This window comes from Scyliorhinus canicula, chromosome 8, assembly GCF_902713615.1.
Source record: "Scyliorhinus canicula chromosome 8, sScyCan1.1, whole genome shotgun sequence".
NCBI classification, from domain to species: Eukaryota; Metazoa; Chordata; class Chondrichthyes; order Carcharhiniformes; family Scyliorhinidae; genus Scyliorhinus; species Scyliorhinus canicula.
Window position 1 is genome coordinate 12,099,869 of NC_052153.1, and position 18,669 is coordinate 12,118,537.

At 46.7% G+C, this 18,669-nt stretch overlaps 1 long non-coding RNA gene across 1 annotated transcript; it reads right to left on the bottom strand.

Moving 5' to 3' along the window:
* Positions 1–8,772: 8,772 nt before the first annotated feature.
* Positions 8,773–16,643, bottom strand: LOC119969968. Its single transcript, XR_005461493.1, has 2 exons — positions 16,525–16,643; positions 8,773–8,973 (listed from the first exon to the last, which is right to left on the bottom strand). It is a non-coding gene; the product is annotated as an uncharacterized LOC119969968 (long non-coding RNA).
* Positions 16,644–18,669: the final 2,026 nt, after the last annotated feature.

An 18,669-nucleotide genomic window follows, 5' to 3' on the forward strand; every position in this document is an offset into this window, starting at 1 on the left:
TAGCCCATTTCCCGGAAGTGAATACGTCGGGAAATGGACCCTTCCCGACCGTCATAAAACGCGCCCGTTTTTTACGACAATTTCAGGACTGCTATTCAGGACTGGGATGAAAGGGTATTTCTTCACACACAGGCAGAATTTGAAACCCTCCTCCAGGGTGGCTTTGGGGTCGGGGCATTTTATTGAGTGTGGGGCTGGCGGGTGGTGACCCCACTGCTTTCTCCCCCCATGCCCTGATTCAAGCCATGGTCATAAGGCCCATGAACAGCTTTCCTTCCCCACCCCCAGTTGGAGGCCTCACGTGGAAATTAATGCGATTATAGTCTATTTAAGGACCTCGCCGTCACTGGGATTTATCCAGCAGCAGACAAGGGACACGCCGTGTTGAAAATGTGAAAAGCAAGCCCTGTTTTGTTTCCTTCACCAGTCCTCGGTGGGGGCACAGATGGGGTCAGTGGCCATCTTGTTGTCAGGCACTCAATAGCTAATCGAAGGAACCAGCACTGGGAGGAGTGGAGAGCCATCCCACCCCCAACCCCCCCCCAACCACTGCTCCCGTGCACTTGATGCAGACCACCCCTCCCTATGTCCTCCCTCCTTCCTCCTCCACCCACCCCATGTCCTTCCTCTTGCCATCTCCCAGCTGAGTGCCTTTCCTTCCCTGGGTATTTGGGTGGGTGCATTACTGGGCAGCAGTCACCATCTCTCTGGTGGGGCTGTTGAGCAATGAGGTGCTGCTGGATTTTGATTGGCCGGCAACTTTCAGTGGGTGTAACCTCTGCCCCCCCGGGTCTTTGACCCCGCAGAAGACTCAATGCTGCCCAGTAAAGTGCCCGGTTGGCATTTGATGAGGCGGGACTTCCGGGAAAGAGGTGAAGCCGAGTTCTCGGTAACTCTTTAGCCCCACACCGAGACCCATCACCTCCGTTAAATACTGGCCAGAAGGTTATGTATTCTTGGAATTTTCTAGCCCAGGGCGTTGTTGATGCTCAGTCAGGTTCAAGACTGAGACTGATCAATGTTTGAACATTCAGGGGATCAAGGGATATGGAGACTGGGCAGAAAATCGAAAGTAGGCTAGGAGGTGGAGGTGACTAGCTTAAGTTGCGTCGAGGATTGATTGCACCACTCGTCCAATGCTACTCGTGATTTTGCCTAATTAATTTTTTTCTTAAATATGCTCAGAAAACACTTAAATGCAGCAAGTGGTCAAAATGATTAATTTAATTATAATCTTTATTGTCACAAGTAGGCTTTAACACTGCAATGAAGTTACTGTGAAATTCTCCAGTCACCACACTCCGGCGCCTGTTCGGGTACACAGAGGGAGAATTCAAAATGTCCAAATGATATACCAGCACGTCATTCGTGACTTGTGTGGGAGGAAACCGGAACACCCGGAGGAAACCCACGCAGACACGGGGAGAACATGCAGACTCCGCACAGTGCCCCAAGCCAGGAATTGAACCTGGGACCCTGGCGCTGTGAAGCACCCACTGTGCTACCACGCTATCTGGGATTAGATTCTATTTGTAGTGCTCACCTAACCTCCAGAACAATAGACTGCCCTTGGCAGGCCATACGGCACAGATTGATCAAAACGATTCTGGGCGAAAAGGATTAAAATTATGAGGATGGGTTAATAGAGTGGTGTAACGATGCGCTTTAAGAGACTTCATTAGTGAACAATAAATGATTCATTCACAGTGATCTTTAAGAACAGCAGCATGTTTGCAGCTAATTCGAAAATACTTCTGCCTCAGAGAACTCCCCCGCCCCGGGATGATTTCCCACTCTGAGTCCCGATTGGCCACCCAGACCAGGTGACACTTACTCTGCTGTGTTGCCCTTAAAGGGACAATCGCCCACAAGTGGGCTTATATTTTCTTGAGTTACAGAAGATTAAGGGGTGATTTATTTGGGGTGCTCAATGTGATTAAAGGATTTAATCGGGTAGGTAGAGCGAATACCTCCTGCGAAGGAGTTCAGAATAAAAGGAGCATAAACCTCAAACTGAAACCATTCTGAGTGATATCAGGGAGCATTTCTTCTCACAAAGGGTAGTCTAAATCTGGAACTCTCTTCCAGATTTGTTGAGACTGGCGGTGGGGGCCAATTGAAAATTTGAGAACTGAGGTTGATTTCGCTTTGTCAGATAAAGGTACCAAAGGCCAAAGAACCAAGGTGGGTAGATGGAAAAGTCAGCCATGATCGAAGTGAATGGCAGAGCACGTTTGAGAGGCTGAATGGGCTACTTGTGTGCCCATACACCCGTGATGATTAGACCAGATAAACCAATTTTGTTTTCCAAGTAGCCGCATTTGCTGCCAATGCCATGAATGTACAAAATGTGTCGGTAAAACTTGTTTCGAAGATAATTTGAATTACCGTATCTGCCACATCCCTGGGACACTTGAATTCAGAAGGCTTGATATTATTAATTTAGTTTTGAATGGCTTTGTCCAGCTGATCTCTGCAGAGAAGATAAGGAAGAGCACTCGGGTGATTCACTGATTCTGAACTCATACCCTAACCGCAGTTCAGTATCCCCAGGATAAGACGATTCCCAATTCTATTTCTCTCTTTAGTCCGGAAAGGAGAGTCAACAAAGATGATTTATTTCCAACAGGAAGGTATTTGCAAGTAATAGTTCCAGTTCCTACCTGGGCGGCTTTCCTGGTTCTCAATTAACTAGCCCGCTGATTTTAATGATGAATTCTGCACCTGGAAAAAAGATCGTTTTTATTCAGGACTGCAGGTCGGAGTTTGCTCTGCGATTAAGGTTGCAGACTGTGGTCAGATAAATCAGGGCCACACACCGGGATGCCATGTCATTGGGATTTGCGGCCATCTTTGCTGCCATCTTGGGTTGGCAGGAGACACAGTGGGCTGGATTCTCCGCTTTCCCAGCCGCCTGTTCCTCAGCCGTGTGCCATTCGCTGGTGGCAGGATTCTGTCTTCCCGTTGCCTTTCAAAGGGATTTCCTTTTGAAGCCAGCCCATGCTGCCAGGAAACTGGCTCCCGGCGGGAAAGGTGAATCGCAATGACTGGAGAATTCCGCCTCCCGAGTGCTTTCCAACCCGCCTCCAGAGGCCCCTTTAAGAGCCAATGCCTTGATTTCTCTGTTACCACTTGCACTGTGTGGGGTTCGCAAATTGTGCTCTCCATCCACTTCAGCTTCAAAATTGCCTCAGGGCTCTGTATTATGTCAAAGGACCCTCGTTAAATATATGGGTGGAGCTTGATGTGTTGGGCAGGCTGGGTCGATGTGGACTGCGTTTGATGCAGAGTAGCGAGAGACAGATCTCCAACACTTGATAAGATGCAACGCGATTTTGTTTAACGTCCTAAAAATGGCCTCCCCGAGCCTGACTTGGTGATGCGACAAGGCCATTGATTCTTCCAAGATTCGCGATGTTCGAAATATCTCGTGACATTTAACAAAATCACGCGAGACGTCGCAATCTGGATCTCACCCTCGCTCGGCGAGATCCACATCAACATATTTAAGTGAGTCATTCGCCTCATTTAAATATATCTGCACCGGATTCTCCCGGCGTTCAGAATCTGTGCAACAGCGGCAGGGTGTTCATTGATGAGGCCAACGAAAACAGGCAAAGCGCCGTTAAATAGCGGCGTTTGTGTGCTGAGAAACACTCCGCTAAACGCGCCCAAAGCGTGACTGTTGTTCCGCTAAATCGCACCAAGGTATTTCTCATGTGTGTGCTAACTCGAGTCTTTACTGGACAGAATTAATTCATTTGGATCAGGATTGACCTGTGTCTTCTCGGCCTCCTGGCTAAGGTCAAGCGTAGGAGCAAGTTCATGATCAGATGTGATGCCTGTTCTTCTCCGTTTGGATCTCGTCTTTTGGGACCATGAATTGGATTAAATTTGAATTGGTGAGCAAGGGGATTTGTTAAGGACTTGCCCCCTCCACTCTGCGCATTGGCTTTGCAACACTGAGAAAGGAATGAATTAAAACAAAAATCTCCACCTGCTCACCATGGTTCCAGAACACTTTATCCCCCTCCCTCACAAAAACTTTAAAGTTTGGAACTTTTCAACTATTTTCCCTTCCGATTTCCGTCTCCCTTCTACCTCGTCCATGCTGAAAACAGGGACGGGGTGAAAACTGCAATTTTCACCACTTTTCCCATGAAGTTAATAAACCTTTTTAAAGAATGTCGAAGTAAAAAAAAAAATTTTGATTGAATTTCATAAAGGATGGGAATGGAATTGAGTTTGTGGCACACATTCTGACGTAATTAAGACAAACAAGGTCTGTATGTTTTTGAAGAAATCTATTTGTACAGATCAGTGCTGGGGAGCCAAACTGCTGTTAAAAAAAAGAAATATAGATTTGGTGGCCCGAGTGATTTCACCATGACTGCCAGAATGATGTACTGCAGTACTTTTACAGAAAAAAGATATAGCATCAATCATTACAGTACTTTCTTAAACAACGAAAGGCATGTAAATGACTGCTCGGGGGTCAATAGTGCCTATAATATTTAAATGAACGGTGCCTTGAGCGTTTGTACATTCTGTACCATTGTATAATTCATCTTGTTCTCACCACTTACTAAAATAATGTATAATCACCAGTAAGAAATGAAAATATTAATCAAATAGCACTCATTAACTTTGATGTGACGACTAGGAATAAATTTTCACGCGTATCTGCGGCAGTTCACTCAATATTTTCTCTTGTGGAGATCTGTGATTCCAATGAGCATCTTGCTTGTGGCCTGCACTTGGGAACAAGGGACTGCAGCTCAGTACTTTGGTTGGTTTAATGGCTCTTCAATGAGCCGTCGGCAGACTAGGTGCTGAAGTCGCGGGGCAATCTAGATGTCTTTGGGCATGGTGGTGAATCACTTGGCGTGGTTGGCACACAGGTGGGTACTAATGGCCCCCGTGCCATTTCCCACGAGGTAAGCCACCTTGGGCAGTGAGTGAATGCAATCAGGGAACTTGCCCCAGGAAGTGAAAGAAAACCTGCCAACATTTTGGAACACAGGAGGAGGAATAGGCCATTTGACCCCATCATAGAATCATAGAGTTTACAGTGCACAAGGAGGCCACTCGGTCCATCGAGTCTGCAATGGCCCTTGGAACGAACACCCCACCCAAGTCCACACCTCCACCCTATCCCCGTCACCCCACCTAACCTTTTTTGGACACTAAGGACAATTTAGAATGGCCAATCCACCTAACCTGCACATCTCGGGACTGTGGGAGGAAACCGGAGCACCCGGAGGAAACCCCACGCAGATACGAGAACGGCAGTGACCCAAGCCGGGATTCGAACCTGGGACCCTGGAGCTGTGAAGCAACCGTGTTAACCACTGTGCTAACGTGCCACCCCTCGAGCCAATCCTGCCATTCAAGACTGAACTGTATCTTCACTCCATCTAATAGCCTCGATCCTTCTCCCTTATTGCGATTACCAAACAGAAATCTAGTCATTTCACTTCCATAATTTTCAATTGACCGCAACAGTTTTTTGGAGGGAGAGCGTTCCAGATTCCCAATACACACTGTGTGAAGATGGCCATCCTGAAATCACTCCGGATTGGACTGGCTCTCATTTTAATGTTACGTGCTCTTGCCCTGCACTCCCCTGCCAGAGGAAATAGTTTCTCCCTCATCGAGTGCTTTAATCATTTCAAACATAGGGCAGCAGGGTAGCATGGTGATTAGCACAATTGCTTCACAGCTCCAGGGTCCCAGGTTTGATTCCCGGCTGGGTCACTGTCTGTGTGGAGTCTGCACGCTCTCCCCGTGTGTGCGTGGGTTTCCTCCGGGTGCTCCAGTTTCCTCCCACAGTCCAAAGGTGTGCGGGTTAGGTGGATTGGCCATGCTAAATTGCCCTTAAATGACCAAGAAGGTTAAGTGGGGGGTTACTGGGTTACGGGGATTGGTAGAGACGTGGGCTTGAGTAGGGTGCTCTTTGTAAGGGCTAGTGCAGACTCGATGGGCCAAATGGCCTCCTTCTGCACTGTAAATTCTATGATCTCAATTACATCATCCCTTAATCTTTTATATTCAAGGAGATGCGAGGCTATTTCACACAATTTGTCCTCATAAATGAACTCTTTTAAGAGAATCACAAGGTGGGATTTTCCAGCTCCAACAGTGGCAGGCATCGTCACCGATGGGATGGGAAAATTTGGATGGCTGTTGTCCTTTGATGGCTCTCCAAATGTCCCCGTCCTGCCTGGTACAGCAACGCTGCTGGCAGGGGAAGAAACCCCTGGCCATAGAATCATGTAATAGTTAGAGCACAGTAAAAGGCCATTTAGTCTGCTTGGTCTACCCCCTCGACCTTTCTCCATCGCCCTACACATGTTTTCTCTTTAGTTAATTATCCACTTCTCTTTGGTAAGTTGTGATTGAACTTGATTCCACCACACTCTCAGTCAGTACATTCTGGATCCCAAACACCCATTACGTATCAGGGAAACAAAGGTAGTTTTAAGGGATTTATATTTGTATTGGTAAACGTTACAAATAAGGCATAGTTTTGGATGGGTTTAATTTAATGTTTCTGTGCTTGGAAGGTTAAAACCTATAGTTAGATTCATGATGGACAAAGGTGTTTGTAACTGTCGGGATTGGTTAAATTCCAACTGTGTTTCTAATGTGCTTAGAGTGGGCTATGGGGTGAAGAATAGATAAACCAGCAGTGGTTGCTTAGCAACTGGGGCATTGTAAGGCAGAGAAGATTTTAAGTCTTAGTTTTAGCTGGATATATTGCAGTTGAAGAAGGCTCAAGAGAGTGGACATCCCTCAACTTGCCAGAAGAAAGAATGGACAGGACGGGAACTGCAAAGTTACAGGCTTGCCAAAGAACCAGGTGCAGTCCAGATAACCAGGGAATTGGGACAGTAAGAATATCTTAAGATGACTGAAGTCAAGAGAACAGAGGCCAATATATTGATCATAAGAATTCAAGGAAGGGAAAACAAAATATTCTGAGTTAAAGGGCCAATTGCAGTAAGCAGATATAAAATGGGTAAGCAGACTTCAGAGGTAAATCAAAGATTTGATGCCATTTTAATAGAGTCTTAGAATAAAGAGATAAAGCAATTGTGGACAGTTTGTACAGCAGTCAAGACAAAGAAATCCGAAAGGGGGTGGTGCAAAACCCGGATGCCAGATTTACTGTTAAAAGGGGAACGGAAGATTTGTTTAAAGGAATCATTTGGAAAACCTGGATTGGATTTCAGAATGCAAACCACTAATTGAAAGCATTATTGTGAAAGAAGATTTTAAAGCATGTTTTTGGGAGTTGAATTTTGAAACTCTCATGTGACCATCATCTGGAGGATTCTGAGGAGAAATCCACTGACACTAACGTGGACTTAGAACGAAATGCGTACATTTGACCACAGCCAATCTGTGTGCTTAAATGTGGTGTTAATTCGACCATTACACCTTAAAATGTACTTTGCAATCCGTGTTAATCTTAAAAGCTGTGTGTATTTCTGAAGCTAAGCGGAATGGGGGGGTGGGGGTGGTAACTGACTATCGCATCGTGATCCAACTTTTCTCGTGTAAGAAATATTTTATCTTGTTGTCAGAACTGGTTTAGCACACTGGGCTAAATCGCTGGCTTTTAAAGCAGACCAAGGCAGGCCGGCAGCACGGTTCAATTCCCGTACCAGCCTCCCCGAACAGGCGCCGGAATGTGGCGACTAGGGGCTTTTCACAGTAACTTCATTGAAGCCTACTCGTGACAATAAGCGATTTTCATTTCATTTTTTTTCAATTAGTGGTCCGATGGCTCCATTCCTCCATGTTTTATAAAGGCGCAGTCCTTTGAGCCATTATGAGATCTTGCCATCCCGTTCCAACATCATCTGGGATGGCAACACTAAGAAAGCTTTCCTCACGATTTTTGTTGCCTCTTTTGTCAATGACGTTAACTCGCTGACCTCTGGTTCTCGACCCTTCCGCCAATAGGAACAGTTTCTTCCTATCTATGGTCAGCACAAGGCCCACTAAAATTTGTGGCTCCTTTAAATTGGCTGGGTTAGGTGTCTGCGTGATTTACAGCGCTAACTCGATAATAGTGGTGAGGGGGAGCAGTGGGGGGTGTTGGGCAGTGGTATTTGGCAGGTCCGATGCCAATTACTACACCCCTTAAAGGGGAAGTGCACATTCAAGGATTTCAACTCAAGGCTACTTGTGGCCTGCAAAGCCAAAGAAACTGACCGGGCATCGGCCAATGTGCCCTGCAAGTTTTTGTTGAGAAAGATTAGAAGAGGAAGATTAGGTCATTTCCATGAGATGGGAGAAGGTATTCCCTCCACACTTTAAAAAAATTATTTCATGAGATGTGGGTGTCAATGGTAAAGCCTGCAATTGTTGCCTAATTTCCCATCCTTAATTGCCCTTGAACTCAACATTTCAGAGTCAACCACATTACTGTGAGTCAGGAGCCACATGTAGGGCAGACCGGCTAAGGACAGCAGATTTCCTTCCCTGAAGAACATTAGTGAGCCAGATGGGTTTTTACAACAGTTGATGATAGTTTGATTGTTGAGAGACTGGCCTGAATTCTCTGGCTGTTCGCTGGCAGCAGGATTCACTGGGTCCACAGGCAGCGCCCCCCCCGGTGGCCTGGGGTGGTTTCAATGGGAAATTGCATTGACAGCGGTGGGAACAGAGAATCTCGCCGCCAGCGAACAGCGTGACTCCTCCCGCTGCCAAGAAACACACGCTGGGGGACCGGAGAATCCCGCCTACCACTGTCACTCAGACTAGCTTTATATTCCAGATTTATTAAATGAATTTAAATCCCACTAGCGGCCGTTGTGAGATTTGACCCCAAGTCCCTCGAGCATTAGGCTGGGCCTCTGGAACGTCTATTCCAGCGACATCACCACTTTTCCACAAACTCCTCCTGCTGGACCATCTTGGTGATGGCTGATCAAGCACATACCTGCCGTTTATCCCTCACACCTGCAAATAGAGCAGAAAGAAATTCAATGACCTGACCTGAAAAATAAAGTGAATGGAAAAGCAAGGGCGCGATTCTCCGCAAATGCGGCGAGGCGTAAAGGCTGCCGTGAAACTGGCCGTGTTCCACGGCAGCCTCCGCGCCCCCTCCCGGGACCCGATTCTTCCCCCCCCCCGGGCGGGGCTAGCAGCGCAGCCCCGTGAAGCACGGCATCGCGGGCTTAGCGACCGTCGCTAAGTCCGCGCGCCAAGCATCACGGCGGCTGATGCGCACGATGACGTCAGCCGCACATGCGCGGGTTGGACGGCTCCAACCCGCGCATGCGCGGATGACGTCATCACGCAGATGCGTCAAACCCGCACATGCGCGGGCCGTCATGCCCCTCAGCCGCCCCGCGGACTGATCCTGCGGGGCGACGGAGGAACAAATAGTGCGCGGGTATCGGACCCGCTGCCCACGATCGGTGCCCAGCCTTACCAGTGATGCCCGTATCCTGTGAATAGTTTCTTTTTTAAATGAGGGAGATGGAATCACAGAGAAACCCCAGGAAAAAAACAAGGGGCATAAAATATATTCTGTTTAATGGGAAAATATAACTTGCCCTTTTGTAATATTTCACCAGCAGTAGAAAGAGGAGGCAACTCCATGAACATTTACCACTGGTAGATAATCACATTCCAAATCCTTTGAATTATTTTCCCAAGTTTATTCCAGGAATGAATTTCTCCCAGCGGGTTTCCTTGGCATTTCTCCCACCGGGTCTCCTCGGTTGCTTCAGGCAGCAACACGTGGAGTGGATGCACAGTGTTGGTATGTACAATACATATATCCTCATGTGTACACAAGACTACAAACTGCTTAGTAGGATGCAAACCTGGGCTCACCAATGGCTATCCTATTTGTCAGTAGATTGCTTGCATGTGCTACTCATGTACTACCTTTAAATAATAACACGTATCATCTCTCATAGGATTTCAAATCTGTTAATTAATTGAAGGCTGGAATGCAGTATATAAACCCAACAAAGACCATGGGCGCCGAACACACTCCAGCTACACTGCGCCGAAAAACCATCTCGCCATGGAGCAGCATGGCCGGTGAAAGCCGGGAGATCCCGCTCCTGGGATCTACCTGGGATCTACTCGGCTCGCAATGCCTCGCGAGATTCATCGCCATCTCGTGAGACGTTGCAAGGTGAATCCCACCGACAATGGGCGGGATCACTTTCTTGCAAATCTGCATATTTGAGCAAGCCAGTAGGCTCAGTGTGGGTGACGAGGGGGTGTCAGGGTGGGGGGCCCTCCCCTATTGCGTTCGGACTGGGGGGGGGGGGGTGAGGTCGGGGATTATTTTGCGGGCCTCGGAGATTGGGGCACCATTTTTAAATTTCTCGCTACAACGGGGAGTTCTGGCAAGCGGAGCTCCCCGTTGTAAAAAACGGGGCAATGTGCGTCCTCGGCCGCGCTTTGAATAACCATGTTGTTTCTCGGCACTGCGATTGCCGGGAAACATGCGGCTAAACGCGCTTGCTCTGGGACTTTATTCCCTTATGAGAAGATTGCGCCCCATTAACTGAAGAGATTTGTAATCATTCTTGACATAAATATGGGCGTTTATTGTGAGAGTACTTTCAGCACATGGGTCACAGTGGTTCCAAATGAAGACTCACCATCACCTTCTCAAAGCCAACTGTGGCTGGGCATTTAAAGCAGCCTTGCCCGCAATGGCTTTTTCTGAAGAACGAATAAAATCTAAATAAATTCATCGCTCCCAGGAATGAGTAACAGTCAGGCCACAGATCAGTGTGAAATCGCAGCAGAGAATTGAATGGATTTTGGTCCATTCATCTCAATGACTGACAGAACACAGATTGTGCGACTGTGATGGAGTTCAGTTGGTCCCATAAGAGGCCCAGCCCCAAAAGGGATCATGGAATAAGTCCCCCAGGGTCCGACAATCCTCCACAGAGGGCGTCACAATGGCACACGGAGGTAAGTTTTCAGGAGCATCTTCGGAGGAGAGAGAGCTGGAGGGATATCGAGGCAAGGGGATAGAATTTCAGAGCTGAGGCAGCTACAAGAAGGCACAACCATCAATGGTGGAATGATTAAAATTATGGAAACTCAAGAGGTCAGAGTTCAAGGAGCACAGAGATCTTGATGGACTACAGGGAAAATCATAGAATTGACAGATTCAATTATATATTTCCAAATCTTTAATTCAACTAACTAAAATGCTTAAGAGATGCTACCCAATGCACTCTCTGACATAGCGCTGAGTGCTAATGGATAATTGTAGTTCAGTCCTTTGAAATCATTGCTGTGAAATGTAATCCTGCTACCTACTCATTGGCTAATCTGCATGCAACATGCAGCATTACTGAGCTGAGAGAGGAAGTTAAAAGCCTGTATCAATATTGTAATGGTCAACGGGCTAACACTGTAATTAAATATTGATTACTTTGCTCTTTTAAAAACTTACTTTGTGTCAGGATGAATTAACCAGTTTGTATCATTAAGGTGCCCAGGGAACATTTTTCTCATGAACTTCACTTCACTACAATGCAATGAAATACAAACAAACCGGGCCATGGTTTTACTGATATCTTCGTTGTGACAAAGCGTTTTCTCTGGTGTATTGCTGATATTCAGTGCAAAAGATTGAGGGGAAACTTTGCACAAGTGACTTATTATGTTATTACTTAAGATGTTCCCGATGGTGGGGTGTGTCCAGAACCAGGGGTCACAGTATGAGGATTCAGGGTAAACCAATTCGGACAGAGATGAGGAGACATTTCTTCACCCAAAGAGTGGTAAGCCGGTGGAATTCATCACTATCAATGGTGGAATGATTAAAATTATGGAATTGTGGAAGTAGTTGATGCTAAAACATTCGAATATATCCAAGAGGTGGCTAGATATAGCACTTGGGGAGAATGGGATCAAAGGCTATGGGGAGAAAGCAGGATTAGGCTATTGTGTTGGATGATAAATTGCTGAGCAGGCTCGAAAGGCCAAAAGGCCTCCTCCTGCTCCTATCTTCTATGGGCGGAATTCTCCGCTCCCCACGTGGCGTGGGAGATTCGTGGGAGGGCCTCCCGACATTTTTTACGCCCCCCTGGCGCCCCCAGCGATTCTCTCCCCCCCCCGCTCGGAAAAATCGGCGCTCGCCTTTTGTTACGGCGAACGGCGATTCTCCGAGCCCGATGGGCCGAGCGGCCGGCCCTTCACGCCCGTTTCACCACACCTGGTCGCTGCATTCGTGAAACGGGTGCCAGATGCCCATTTGGGGCATCTAGGGGCCCGATTGGCACGGGAGAACCACGACTGTGCTCGGGAGGGGACAGGCCCACGATCGGTGCCCAACGATCGTCGGGTCAGCGTCCAAAACGGACACACTCTTTCCCCTCCGCCGCCCGGCAAGATGAAGCCGCCACGTGTTGCCGGGCGGCTGAGGAGAAAGATGGCCACATCGCATAAGCGGGTTTGTGCCGTCTGCACGATTAAGTCATCCGCGCATGCGCGGGTTGGAACCGGCAACCCGCGCATGTGCGGATGACTTCACATTCTCGGCGTGATGAGGTCGCTGCCGAGAAAGACGGAGGCCTGCTCCTAGCCCCCCGGGTGGGGGTGAATTAGGTGCGGGGAGCGGGCTCCGAGGCCATCGTGAACCTCGGCTGAGTTCACGACGGCCTTCATGAATTCGGCCCCTTGCGGAGAATTCCACCGAGCGTGTCTATGTATATAAATGGTTTCCTAGCAATGTTCACATTGGGGCTGGTTTAGCACAGTGGGCTAAACAGCTGGCTTGTAATGCAGAACAAGGCTGCAGCGCGGGTTCAATTCCCGTACCAGCCTCCCCCAAACAGGCAAGTGGAGGCTTTTAACAGTAACTTCATTGAAACTTACTTGTGACAATAAGCGCTTATTATTATTTGCTTGATTGGATTGGACAAAATCGGTGTGTAAACGGCTGTAGGTTCTGGAGTAAATGTTGCGTTGAGATTGAGAAAATTCTGGCCCTGTATGTTCAAGGTCAATGCCAGGACTAATTCTGTTGCCTTTGAAGTATTACCGCTCAGAAAAAAATGCATTGTAACAGAAAGAACATTTCAATATCACGCATTGAGAATTTCTTTGTTCAATCGCTAATTGAATTCTCAAACTCTTATTACTTTGTAACGGCTGCACAGAACCATTCTTATTGATAACAAATTATACACTAATGACGACAATGGAAAACAATAATTTCAATCGGATATATTCATTATACTGAACAAATTGGAGCATTTGTTGCCTTAATTTCATTTTAAATTGTAAAAATGTTCTTTTTCGAAAACAAGGAACCCTGCTTTGTTTAGCAATGAGATCAAATTCAATTAAGTTCTTCAACGAGCAAAATTTTTAAACTATCTGGAATCTTTACTGGGATTGCAATCCTGTGCAGTCAGGGTACAATTTCTGTGTTGTTTGTATTCTGCGAATTACAGAATCACAGAATTTTTCTTAGCACAGGAGTCCATTTGGCCCGTCTTGTCTCTCTGCAGGAGCAATTTGTCTTGCGTCACTCCCTTGCTTTCTCCCCATAGCCCTACGCATTCTTCCTTTACAGATAGTTACCCAATTCCCTCTTGGATGCATCGATCGACCCTGCCTTCACCACGCCCTCAGGAGGTGCATTCCAGACCCTAACACGTCGGTGCGGGGAAAAGGTTGTCACCATTGCTTCTATTGCCAATTAGGTGAGACCTGTGCACTCTGATTCTTGATCCTTCAACTCAACCACTGAGAACACCTCTGCGTATCCACTCCGTCCACACCCCTCATGATTTTGGACACCTCTGTCAAATCTCCCCTCAGCGGTTGCAATAAATAGTCACAATTTTTCCAATCTATCTTCACAACAAGTTTATCGTCCCTGGAATGATTCCCGTGAATCTTTGCTGCGCTCTTTCCAATGCCTTCACAGTTTTCCTAAACTGTGGCTCCCAGAACTGGACGCAGCACTGAGGCCAAACCAGTGTTCTACACAGATTTATCGTAACTTCTTTGCTTTTATACTCGAGGCCAGTATTTTTCAAATATTTTGTCCGGGGACCCATTTTTACCAACCCGGCCAACCTTCAGGATCCAACTCGGCCGACCTGCGCGACCCACCATTTTCTCTTACCTTGTTTGTTGCTGACAAAAATGGAGGAAATGGTTTTGGGTCCCTTTGACCCTTTGGTCCCTTTGGCCCCCCCGAACTTGAAAAAAGAAGGCTGCAACCATATTTTAAAAATGCAGCCACACTGCGCATGCATGCCCGATCATCGGTGCGCATGCGCAGTGTGGCCAAATTTTTTTTACCTGTTCCTGGCCATTTTGAAGGCCGCTTGCAGCTGGCATTATTAAAAGCCGGCTTTTACGGCTGTTGCGCGCGGATTTGCGCAATCGATAGACAGCTCCGCAACCCTCCCAACACCCGCCTGCCACCCACCCACGGGTCGCGCCCCTGCTCTATGCCACTATTAATACAGCCGAGGATGCTGGACGAACGCATGAACATCTGAAATAGGAGCAGAAGTAAGCCATTTGGCTCCAGAAGCCTGCTCTGCCGTTCAATAAGATCATGACCGATCTTGTGCTTCGAATTCCACATTTCCATCCAACCCCGATAACTTTTGATTCTCTTGCCCATCAAGAATCTCTCTATCTCCACCTGAAAAATATTCAGCGACCCCCCCCCCCCCCCCCCCCCCCGCAACCCCACCTCCACCGCCTTCTGAGGCGGAGATTTCCAAAGTTGCACAACCCTCTGGGAGAAAGAAATTCTCCTGATCCATGCCCTAAAAGGGCGAATGCCTAATTTTAACACAGTGCCCCCTAGTTCAGGACTCAACCACTAGAAGAAACATTCTCTCCACATCCACCTGTCATGATTGTTCAGGATTTTATAGCCTTCAATCAAGACGACTCTCACTCTTCTAACTCCAGTGGAAACAAGATCAGTCTGTCTAACTTTTACTCATAAGACAACCCACTTATGACAGGTATCAATCTAATAAAGTTCCTCTGAACTGCCTATCATGTATTCACATCCTTCCTTTAATAAGACGATCAATACTTCACACAATATTCAAGATGTGGCCTCGCCAATGTTATGTTCAACTGTAGCATAACATCCTTACTTTTACCTTCAATTCCTCTAGTAATAAAGGATAACAATCCATTAACCTTCTTAACTATTTGCTGGACCTACATACTAACTTTTTGCGATTCATGCAGGAGAACATTCAGATCCCTCTGCACTTCCGAATTCTGCAGCCGTTCTCTATTTAAGTAATGCTCTGCTTTTTTATTCTTCCTGCCAAAGTGAACAGCTCCCCATTTACCCACATTATTGCCCACCCACCCGACCTATCTATGTCCTCTGCCACCTCCCTATATACTCTCCATCACATACTTTCCTGCCTGTTTTTGTGTCATCTGCAAATTTAGCTCCCACGCCTTCAGTCCCCTCATCTAAGTCATCGATCAATTGTAAGGGTAGCACGGTAGCACAAGTGGATAGCACTGTGGTTTCACAGCGCCAGGGTCCCAGGTTCAATTCCCAGCTGGGTCACTGTCTATGCGGAGTCTGCATGTTCTCCCTGTCTCTGCGTGGGTTTTCTCGGGGTGCTCTGGTCTCCTCCCACAGTCCAAAGACGTGCAGGTTAGGTGGATTTGCAATGATAAATTTACCTTAGTGACCAAAATGGTTAGGAGGCGTTACGGGGATAGGGTGGAAGTGGGTCGATGCGGACTTAATGGGCCCAATGGCCTCCTTCTGCATTGTATGTTCTATGTAAAAAGTAGAGGGCCCGGGGGAACACCACTTGTTACTTCCTGCCAATCAGGAAAAGATTGATCTTCTCTGCTGCATCTTCTCTGTTTTCTGCCAACGAGCCAATCTTCAATCCAGGCGAATATATTAACCCCTGCACCATTTTTCCACAATAACCTTTTATGTGGCACCTTCTCAACTCTTCTGGAATGATTTATTAACTGCACTCAAGACCTATCCTGCTCTGCTCGATGATTTATGCACATGGTTTACAATTGTACCCGATATTTTCTATTGCTTCTCCATGTTCTTCCTACCAAAATGTATCACTTTACACTTCAATTAATTAACTTTCATCCGCCACTTTCCCGCCGACTTCCCCAATCTGTTTTCTCCATTCGAACCCTCCTCATGATAAGGGGCTGGTTTAGCACAGGGGGCTAAATCACTGGCTCATAATGCAGAACACAGGCAGCGACGCGGGTTCAATTCCCGTACCAGCCTCCCCGAACAGGTGCTGGAATTTGGCGACTAGGGGCTTTTCACAGCAACTTCATTTAAGCCTACTTGTGATAATAAGTGATTATTATTATATTATTATTCACAATACTTGTCCACAAATTTTGAAACTATGCCCTGTACACCAAGGTCCAGGTCATTATTATATATCAGGCGGAGCGAGGGTCCCAACACTGGCCCCTTGGGAATGCCATTACAAACCTTCCCCGAATCCAAAAAAACATCCTTACACCGCCACTTGCTGCTTCCTCTCACTCAGCCAATTTCATATCCATGTTGCTACGGTCCCTTTTATTCCATGAGCTACAACTGTGCTCGCAGGTCTGCTGTGTGGCACTTTAACACACACCTTCTGGGTGTCCTGGTACACCACATCAACTGCATTACCTTCATCAACCTTCTTTGTGACATCATCAAAAAACTATAGCAAGTGAGCTGAGCATGATATGTCCCTCATTGTTCAATACATTAACCCACATTTGCTCATGTGGCTCTTGATTTTGTTCAGGATGATCATTTTGAGAATTTTGCCACCACCGAGGTTAAACCAACTGGCCTGTAATTGTACTGCGCTTATCTTTACATCCATTTTAAATAACGGTATAACATTTTTAATTCTTCAGACCTCTGCCACCACCCTGTTGGAGGGCATTTTCTGATACTGGACTATGATATAAATTATAGGTGGCCCTGTAACTACATTTGTGCTCCTATATCACTTTTGAATAGTTCTGATGAGACAAAAGGTACTCATTGGCTTAGATGCCTGTTTAGAAGAGGCAGTTTGTAGAAATAGATAGTGTATACACAATGCTGTTAATATGCTGTTAGCTATTTTGTGATATAAAATGGCTGAACAAGGCCCATTCCCTGTAAACTGTCTCATGAGACCCAAGCGTGGGTATGTATAGAGAGTGTCCCAACAGCCGCTGATAACAGCTTCACAGAACAAGACATGCAATGTGTCCTTGATAAAACTCAAGGACCACAGCTGTAGCCAGGACACATCCTTGTGTTAGTTTTGAATGACTTCTGTCTGAAGTTAGGGGCGGGTAAGACAACACCCACTTTAACCATATATGTGATAACTGGGATGCTAAGAAAATTGATTGACTGCATGTAATAAAGTGTGACGCGAATATAGTTGATTGATTGTCTGTAAATAAGAATCCGCCCCTTGAATTTGTATATTAATCCGTGTGAGCCTTAGCTCCCAGAATGTAAGTCCCAGGCCTTACCTCTGAGTGCTGACATAATAAACTGCTTTTTTAACTTATACTCAGGCCTTCGTGTGCATATTTTCACCTCTAACAACCCCAAATTGAAGTTAGAGTAAGACTTGATAGATAGAATGAGTTCATCACTTACACCTGGTCCATCTCAGACACTTCCCTTCCCTTCCTTGATATTTCTGTCTCCATTTACAGCAATAGACTATCCACTAATATTCCCTACAAGCCCACTGACTCCCACAGCTATCTGGACTACAGCTCTTCGCACCCTTCATCCTGTAAGGACTCCATCCCTTTCTCTCAGCTCCTTCACCTCCGTCGCATTTGTTCCGATGATGCCACTTTCCAAAATGGTGCTTGGAAAATGTGTTCCTTCTTCCTCACCGTTATTTCCCACCTACAGTTGTGGACAGGGCCCTCAACAGCGTGTGGTCCATCTCCCGCGCCACTACCCTCGCCCCCTCCACTCCCTCCCAGAACAAGGATAGAGTCCCCCTCGTTCTCACATTTCATCCCACCAGGCTCCGTATGCAAAGCATAATCCTCCGCCATTTAAGCCAAACTCCAGCATGATGCCACCACATGTCTGTCCTGGGCCTGCTGCAATGTTCCAGTGAAGCGCAACTCAAACTGGAGGAACAAAATCCCATCTTCCGGTTAGGCACGCTACAGCCTTCCGGTCTGAACATCGAATTCAACAACTTCAAGTGATCAGCTCTACCCCACCTCGACCCATTTGTTTTCATCCCATTTATTTTAACTACCTTTTACCATTTCTTTCTTTCTTTCTTAATATATATTTAATTCCCCCCACCAATCTTATCCTTTCCTTCACCTACAGTTCATCCTCTGATGTTAGTGTCCCTGCTGTTTGACCTTTCACATCTTTTGTTCTCTCTGGGGACTGCCATTAACACTCTTTCCCCTTGGTTTCTGTGGTCATTAGCACCCGGTTTCCCTGGGTTTCTGTGGCTATGACTCATCTTTCATTCTCACTCCACAGTATGAATATTTCCCACTTTCTCTTTGACAAAGTCATCGGACTCGAAACGTTGGCTCTTTTCTCTCCCTACAGATGCTGCCAGACCGGCTGAGATTTTCCAGCATTTTCTCTTTCACCCCAAACTGAAGGCAGAATGGGCC